The sequence below is a fragment of the Primulina tabacum genome, chromosome 9 (genome assembly GCF_025594145.1).
Source record: "Primulina tabacum isolate GXHZ01 chromosome 9, ASM2559414v2, whole genome shotgun sequence".
NCBI classification, from domain to species: Eukaryota; Viridiplantae; Streptophyta; class Magnoliopsida; order Lamiales; family Gesneriaceae; genus Primulina; species Primulina tabacum.
The window spans coordinates 26,996,538-27,006,438 of NC_134558.1; positions in this window are offsets into that span (position 1 = coordinate 26,996,538).

Consider the following 9,901-nt stretch of genomic DNA (forward strand, 5'->3'; position numbering starts at 1 on the left):
ATCCACTCAAGCGTCAACGTCTCCCTCGATAACTTCATCAACCTGCAGCAGTCAAACCTAGTGAATATAATGACTCAACACGTACTAAACATGAGTCACGAATAATAAATGAACAAGAACATGCATTAAATCATACTTTTACTTAAAATAATTTTAAGCATAAATAAATCATATATCGTAAAATCATTTAATCGTAAAGCATTGCATCATTTATCATTTTGGGTGAAATTTGATCCTTGACAGTGACTAGTCTTTTATCCTCTGGTCGGCTGATCAGTATTAGCTGACAATTGCGCATGGGGACGGGAACTAGGCACCGCCGTAAAATGAGGAAATATGATCGTCAGGCTCCCTCCGCGGCCTTGTCCCGTAAACAGACTCCCTCTAGGGTCTTTTCCCTCACGATATTCCCATAAAATTGAAAGTTCAACGTTCCTTCTTAAAATAGAGCCCCCACATATCCTCTATCCTCTTTTTCACAGTCAATTCATATCCTTCAAAATATTTTTCTTTTCCTTTTATTTCATAAAATATCATGACTTTCCAAATTAGCATTTTTATAGTAAAAAATTTACAGCTTTATAATAAATCATAAAATATCATATTTTCATCAAAATCATCATAATATATCATTTAAGAGTTATGACCCTTAAGGACGCTGCCAAGCCTTTTCGTACTACCGAGGTATAAAATGACTGTTTTGCCTTTAGACGTAAAATTTCTCGATTTTGACCTTTTCTTACTTTTATTGACTCTAGACCATACCAAATAATTATTTAAGTTTAGATTAAATTTTAGATATTTTTATTTGACGTAAATTCGAGGATTTCAATTTAATTATTTAATTACTAATTTGCGAAGCGTTTAGTTCCCGAATTAATTCAAAATTTAATATTTTCTTTCTTAGTTTTAAACGTAGATTTTTTATACCTAAAATACCCTCGTGAACCATGAATCGACCCTCGTTGACCATGGTTCGACCCTTTTCATTCTAGACCCTAAAATTCGAACCCTACCATATTCCCTCGAGCCTTCTTGCGTTTTCTCGAGCCACACTCGAGCCATCACCTGACCAAACCTCCTAGGGACCCAACCAAACACCCAGGACCATGCACGAGCCCCAGCCCATGCGCACGCACTTGGTCGAGCCACCATCGAGCCACCAAGTACCATCGAGCCGCGCGCTTTCCCTCACGCATTGGTCGAGCCACCATCGAGCCACCAAGTACCAGTCCCTGACCCGACCCTAGATCACCCTCTAGACCCTGCTGAACTAACCCCAACCTAGCCACAATCCTTTTCCGAAGACGCAACACCCACGATCATGCATGGAGGAGTCCTTGTACATGTGGAATCTTCTCCCAAGCTGCTGCCATGTCCAGCCCCTCACGGATTCTTCCTAGTCTTCCTACCAAGCCACGCATAGGCCCTGACCCAAGCCCCATGTGTTGCCTCCCTTTACCCGAGCCCTTGGACTCATGGAAAACCACTCGAACCCTAGCATCATCTAGCTAACCACGTGCAGCCCTCTTGCTCATCGTCCAGCCCTCATTTCCACCTTAAATCATCCTCGTTCTATCCATAAAACATCCTATGTTGGCAACATACTCATTGGAAATGATAACACGTTCGTATTTACCTAAAAACATTCAAAACATTAGAAATAATCGTCAAAACTTTAACAATTTATTCACCAATGTTTTTCATGCAACATAAATAAAACATGCATATTAACGTCAAAGGATTTAGAAAACATGCCTTTGCATTTTAAACGCTCTAATATACGATCGTCGGCGAGGGACGAACGGGAGACGAAGAACCCTAGCTTTTCCTCCTTGAAGATTTCGAATTTTGGTGTGTGTTGCATGTGTAATTTTCGAGTGAATGGTGTGTTTAGAAACCTAGGTTTTTATTTTATAGGTTTTAATTTGATTGATAATGGACTTGGGTTTTGGGCTTTCGAGTTTAGGAGCAATTGAGTCTGCTCAATTTAGTAAAATTGGGTCCAATAACACTTATTTAATTAAAAAATAAAAGTTTATAAAAATTATTTTTCAAAAATAATGCATTTGATATTTTAAAAGTCTTTCGTTTGCCCAAAACCGGCTTCCCAGATAAAATCGAGCTCATCTTGTAAAATAATTTGAACTCTATCATTTTTAGAAAATTTTAATCATTTTTAATCATATTAATAAGCCTTGAAAAAATTTATTTTATCTTCGTCGTCTCCATTCTCTTTTCCCCAGCTTATTATCGAATACTCGGGTAAAATCATTCGATTTCATGAAATCATGTCATCTAATTATTTAATCATGCAGTCATATCTTTAATCATTAATATGCATCTAGTAAGCATTTAAAATTAATTAATTAAAACAATTATGTAATTTAATTCATTTGCATGCATGTGGTTTACGTAGGTTTGTTTTTGGACGTTATATAAACTAATCAAACATAAATATTTTTCATGCAAAAATAATCAAAACATGCATACTATTGTTTGAGTGATGCGTCAAAGGGATTTAGAAATGTGCCTCTGTGTTTTAGAATGCTCGAATACGCAATCGTCATCGTGGGGCACGAGGAAGAACGAACGAGCGACGAAGACTCCTAGTTTTCTCCACTCCAAGATTTCGAAAATTTCAGTGTGTGATGTGTGTGAGGACCGACAGATTGAGGGGTTTAGAAGCCTAGGTTTTTATTTTATAGATTTTAATTTGCATGATAATGGGTTTGCTTTGGTCTTTCAAGTTTAGGAGCAATTGAGCCTACTCATCCTAGGTAAATTAGGCCCAATAACACTTATTTAATTGAAAAATAAAAGTTTATAAAAATTAGTTTTCAAAAATAATGCACTTGATATTTTAAAATTCCATCGTTTGCCCAAAACCGACTTCCCAGATAAAATTGTGCTTGTCTCGTAGAATAATTTGAACTCTATCATATAGAAAAATTTAATCATATTAAGAAGCTTTGAAAACATTTATTGAAAAATATATTCATTTTGTCTTGGTCGTCCCCGATCTTCTTTCCCCAGCTTATTATCGAATATTCAGATAAAATCTTCAATTATCATGAAATCATGTCATTAAATCATTTAACCATGTAATCATACCTTTAATCATATAATATGCATCATGCAAGCATTTAAAATTAATTAAGTAAAATAATTATGAAATTTAATTCATTTGCATGCATGCGGTTTACGTAGGTTGAATTTTTGGACGTTACATGCTAGGAGGCAACATTTCTGCAATGGCTTTCTCGACAGCCACTGTTATCCACTAGGTCACCTATTCTTGATTGATTGTGAAAGCTTGCTGAAGAGGTGCATACCCTTGTGGGACCTCTCAGTGCGTGCTCTCCTCCTGGATCCCATCCCTCTACACTGATTTTCAGGTGGAAACAATATCTACGTATTAGATCTGTTATCCAAGATGGCGCCAATGATGTCTACCAAATATATCAGGTGAGATGTGTGGGCAATTTACCAGGCTAGATATGTGCTTCACGGGAATGCTAGAGACCGAGCAGGTAGTCCAAGCGCTTATTGATTTATACACTTTTAACAGCAAAAAATGTTAAGGGAGCGTCGGAATATATTTTTTGCATAGCCACTCCGACGCTCAAATCAATCAAGATTCTATGAAAAGAAAAGTGTGATATAGAGAGTATATATCCAGTGTTCGTGAAAAGTGTTTTGTAAATAGAATGTTCTATTATCAAGTAAACATGAGTATTTATAGGGGAAACGTTTATGATGACCTGGTTTTCAGGTCCGACAACTCCTCATGGCAGGATAGCTACCCCTACCCTGCCCCCTGACACTATCACAATTGACAACCCATATTGCTTCTGGTCTTGTCACATCACCCCTACATGCGCTGAATGACATGCTAATGATTTCGAAACTTGTCTATTCACACCTGTTGTCTCCGAATCTCTGGCTGTCCCAAAGTTCTAGGGTAGTGCTCGTGATGTGAGAGCATAGATAGGACCCATGATCTGTTAAGTATTCTTACATTGATCGGGCTAAGCTGGGACTCCAGTCTCACTGGAGCACGTCCTTATCTGATCATCCAGAGAAGGTGATGGATCGGGAAAATACTCTAAAAACGTTGATGAGCTGCAATAGCTCGTGTTCTAAGAAAATATACACCGATGAATTAGATCGAGTTTGGTATTAAACCAAGCGGAAAACACTCGAAATGATCCTTCGTTGAGAAACACTGATAAATTTTATATCTTGTGTAACTAAATGACTCGAAACAGTTAGGGATCAGTTATGGCTTATATATCAGTTCAGTTATGGACAGAACTGAACATATATCAGCTGAACTGATCAAATCAGTTAAGAACAAAAACAAGTAGTTAAACAGAAATAACACAAGATATGTTTATGGCTGTTCGGAGACTTCAACTGCTCCTACGTCACCCCTTCTACTACCTCGGGTAGGATCCACTAGAAAACTTTGATTAATTACATCAACTGTAATAACCCACCCAGCTTAGGACTTACCCACTGCCTAACTGAACTCCTAGTCTAGACTGAATGCATCACCTTCCAACCAACACTTCTTTAATGTCTATGTGATAAAGACTACATACACATGTTTTACGTCAATGTGCAAGACGGAATTTGAGTGGTGGTGTGTGTGTGTGTGATAACTGATCTCTGTGAAATACCCAAAAGTGTTCTTACACACTGAGATTAATATGCTTCTAATTTAAGCTGATAACACGTTGAAGTGTTCCCTCAGAAAACAGGGCTGATTGCTTCTTCAAAGCTGATATGCAATAAGCGAGCCCTCTTTGTATATTCCATCAACTCTCATCATGGTCTTCACTGAACTTCGGCTTCTATATATAGGCGTTTGGCTGAACGTACAGTGAGACTCATTGAATGAATTCGTTGCAGTTTGAATTTGTTCCCCCAAATAGATATCTGGAACATTTGGCTTTAAGTGCTGCTGCAACGTCTCTTATTGTACTATGATCGTACAATAGCTTTTGTACCTTTGTGCACAGCTGGATTAAGCTTGTCGTATCTGCAAACTGGTTCGCTCTAAACTGATGTTCTGAACTGGTCAGTTGGGCTCTTCATCAGTTGAACACTTCATCAACTGGCCAGGCTTTTGAAGGTCTTCTTCTGAACCACCTATCAACTGGACAATCAGTTGAACTGCTCTTGATACTTCAATTGTATTGGTTCAGTTCAATCAATCAGTTGGCACTTTTCAATTTACGTCTTCGATTGCTTCAGTTTAGGCTCGTAACTGATTAGTTCGATCAGTTACAACATCTGCACACTCGGTAAATCATTAGAAACATAATAACAAGTTTTGTTAACATCAAAAACAATATTGCGAACATGAAATGTTCCAACAATCTCCCCCTTTTTGATGATCACAAAACTTGAACGGTTAAAGCGATTTAAAAATACAATTTTAACAGTTAATAATTCTCTCATTTTGTGAGAATAAAAAATGATTAAAAACAATAAAGCGAATAGAAGAACTTTCAGTTCGAGGGATAGAAAATTTAAAAGTAGTTTTTTAAAAAAACTCCCCCTCAATAACTGAATAAAACTCCCCCTTAAAAATATAATTGATTGCACGATTTAAAAGAAGTTTAAGCAATAAACACTCAAGCAGTTAAGGCAACATATAAACTGGAAAAATCAGTTAATTTACATGCAAACTAACTGGATACATATGATGTTAATTTAATCCATTACGCGTCCCTTGTATTAATATAAAGCAAACCATCTAATGTAAGGGAATTGCTACTACACTTAGCAAATATCAAATAACAGCAAGTATCAGTCAGTTTATATAAAATTGAACTGAGTGTACCAACAATTGGTCGCCTAGAATGTTTAGAATGCTGCATCGATTTTGAGTTTATTTTGCCATAAGAACAACTAATTGCCTTGGAGTGATCTCTATGCTGACTAACTGGTCTAGCTGATGCAAACTGAACTCAACTGATACTGAACCGCATTGATCATCTACTCTGATCTGATATGGCAATGAAGCGGCGGCACTTATGATGATTAAGCTCCATTTAACTCATCAGTTACAGCTGGTAGTTGGCTTTTGTCTGTTGATCAGTTTAACTGGTAAGATGGCAACTAAAATCTTGTCCGCTGGTCAGTTTAGTTATCCTGCTGTCAGTTGAACTCAAAAATCCTGCACACAGCTAAACAACAAAAAAAAACACGGCAAACATATATAATATCATATGAGGGTTTTGAAAACCTTTTAAAACATATTTTAAAGAAAAATATCAGTTTTCAAATGTCCTTCTTAGAACAGCTAGCTCTGATACCAATTGATGGATCGGGAAAATCCTCTAAAAACGTTGATGAGCTGCAATAGCTCGTGTTCTAAGAAAATATACACCGGTGAATTAGTTCGAGTTTGGTATTAAACCAAGCGGAAAACACTCGAAATGATCCTTTGTTGAGAAACACTGATAAATTTTATATCTTGTGTAACTGAATGACTGGAAACAGTTAGGGATCAGTTATGGCTTATATCAGTTCAGTTATGGACAGAACTGGACATATATCAGCTGAACTGATCAAATCAGTTAAGAACAAAAACAAGTAGTTAAACAGAAATAACACAAAATATGTTTATGGATGTTCGGAGACTTCAACTGCTCCTACGTCTCCCCTTCTACTACCTCGGGTAGGATCCACTAGAAGACTTTGATTAATTACATCAACTGTAATAACCCACCCAGCTTAGGACTTACCCACTGCCTAACTGAACTCCTAGTCTAGACTGAAGGCATCACCTTCCAACCAACACTTCTTTAATGTCTATGTGATAAAGACTACATACACATGTTTTACGTCAATGTGCAAGACGGAATTTGAGTGGTGGTGTGTGTGTGTGTGTGAGAACTGATCTATGTGAACTACCCGAAAGTGTTCTCACACACTGAGAGAAATATGCTTCTAATTTAAGCTGATAACACGTTGAAGTGTTCCCTCAGAAAACAGGGTTGATTGCTTCTTCAAAGCTGATATGCAATAAGTGAGCCCTCTCTATATATTCCATCAACTCTCATCATCGTCTTCACTGAACTTCGGCTTCTATATATAGGCATTTGGCTGAACGTATAGTGAGACTCATTGAATGAATCTGTTGCAGTTTGAATTTGTTCCCCCAAATAGATATCTGGAACATTTGGCTTTAAGTGCTGCTGCAACGTCTCTTATTGTTCTATGATCGTACAATAGCTTTTGTACCTTTGTGTACAGCTGGATTAAGCTTGCCAGATCTGCAAACTGGTTCGCTCCTAACTGATGTTCTGAACTGGTCAGTTGGGCTCTTCATCAGTTGAACACTTCATCAGCTGGCTGGGATTTTGAAGCTCTTCTTTTGAACAACCTATCAACTGGACAATCAGTTGAACTGCTCTTGATACTTCAGTTGTAATGGTTCAGTTCAATCAATCAGTTGGCACTTTTCAGTTTACGTCTTCGATTGCTTCAGTTTAGGCTCGTAACTGATTAGTTCGATCAGTTACAACATCTGCACACTCGGTAAATCATTAGAAACATAATAACAAGTTTTGTTAACATCAAAAACAAGATTGCGGACATGAAATGTTCCAACAGAAGATTTACTAAATAGTCTCTTTACTCGGTCTTGTTGTTATCCCGACTTCTCCTATCTTTCTGATCTATCCCATGTCCGATTTATTCGATGACCTGTGCGTCTCCCGAGGCATCAGAAAGGATAAAGAAAAGGATGGAAAATGAGGAGCCTTGGAAATTAGTACCTACAAGGTGTTTTCATGTTTTTCTTTGCTCTACTCCGGTTAATTTAAGGGTAATACTCTAATCGTGATCTTTATTTTATAATACAAAAATAAAATATATTATATTGTTCAACAAACACTTGTAACATTATCCTAATAGATAATAACGCAACCATAAATTTAAGGTCTAGGCAATTCGAGCTACATAAACTGACTGCATGCAATCTATGGTTTTACTAAAATAAGTTTTTAATTATTTTATTGCATGTTTATTGCATGGATATGTGATTTAGTTCATGGTATATTTAAAGTTTCATGCACTAGGGCTTTAAGATGCATTTCACGCTCGAACGAGGAATGGAGACCGATGATAGCTAGGAAATTTTTTTTATTAAATAAATATTTTTATTTATTTAAATTATGATGTAATTAGAGGATAATTTTGAAAATGTGCCTTGGTGGAGTATTTTTACCCACCGGGTCATTTTTTTAAATCGATACGCAAATTTTAGCGAGTCGGAGGACTTTTTGAGGGTTCGAGCAATATTTTAAAAAACGTACCAAAACGAAATATTTTTCGATAGTGTTATTGGGCTTGATAGGTTTATTTATTCCTTAATGGGCCCAAATCTCTTTTAATCCCCTTATTTTTAATTAAGGGCTCATTAACACCTTTTATTATAATTTAAACACCTCATTAGCAAACCATAAACATATTCTAACCTCTCGGCGACCCCCTCCTGCCATCAGTAGCAGATTTTATTCGAAACATCATTAGCCACTCGAAAATTGTCCTAGGTTTTCAAGAAAACTCCTTCCCCGTCTCTCCGGTGCAAGTTCTACGCGTATATCTCAAGGTTTTCGAGCGTATAAATGCAAATGTACGCCAAAAATCCCCTATTTCTCACCATTCACGCTAATTTATGCTGGTGTGTGTGTTTTCATGAGGAATGCATGAATATTTTGTGTTGAATCGTTAATGAATCATTTTTTCATGAAATATGCATTTGTTGTCATGTAACTCACGTTTTTTTGTTATCGTGTAAGGGGCTGTCGATTTGTAATGCTATGTGGCTGAACACGTTGAGGGTTAAGGTATATAAGTGCTGGAGTCGAGGGTCGGTTGAACCATGGTGAGGTCCGATCAAACTTAGGTTATGTTTGTGAGGTTTGCGGCTAGATCGAGCTTGGGGATGAGAACCGGATGTACGGGAGCCTATCCAAGCCATGGTGCAGTCCCTAAGGGGGTTGAAACATGGTCTAGGAGGGCTCAACCGTGGCTGGTCTTGTTGTAGGTGTCGGTCGATGCGCTTGTACCGAGAAGGGTTGAGGTTGGGCTTGTTTTCGTGTGAATCGCGTGGGACGGTTTGCATGGGCAGTATGCATGGCTAGGGTTGGTCCAGTACGGCGTCCTTGGCATGATCTTAGTCCTATGTGACGTTGGATCAAGGCTGGTTCGAGTCGGTTAGCTCTAGGATCGAAATATTGTGGGCTCGACGCGTTAGGGTTTGTAGGAAATCAAAGTGCCGAAAATCCGGCAACTTTCAGGGGCTGTTCGAGGGTCTTAAGTGGTCTGGTCCAGGTGGTTTAGGGGCTGGTACATTACGTTAGGGTTTGACGTTTTGTCACATTTTTTTTAACTGCAGTGTTTTTACTGATAGTTGAATACTTCTATTTTAAAAATGTGTAATTTTCAGCGGTTGTCGCATGCATGCATAAAAATGTATATTTAGAGATTTAGATTTCAAAAAATAATAATTTCTAGTAGTATTTTTAGTAGTAGATGTTTAAGTTTATATCAGAGCAAGGGTCCTGTGTAGGGTTGTGCCACCGCCAGCTTCTGCAGCTAAGTCTTCAAGCCTCAAGTCTGTAAGTTTGCATGTTTTTAAATGTTTTGAATGTTTAACTCTATCACCTGCATGTTTACACGATACATGTTTTACAGTGATTTACAGTACATGTTTAGTTGCTTACATGATTTAAGGATTAAATGTTTTGAAAACTAGATTAAATTGTATGATGGGTTACGTCTAGAATTTGGACTATATTCAGATACTATGGCTCCCAGACGCGCCACCAACATCGATAGACTGGATGATACTTCTGGAGGAGATAGAAGCCTTCCA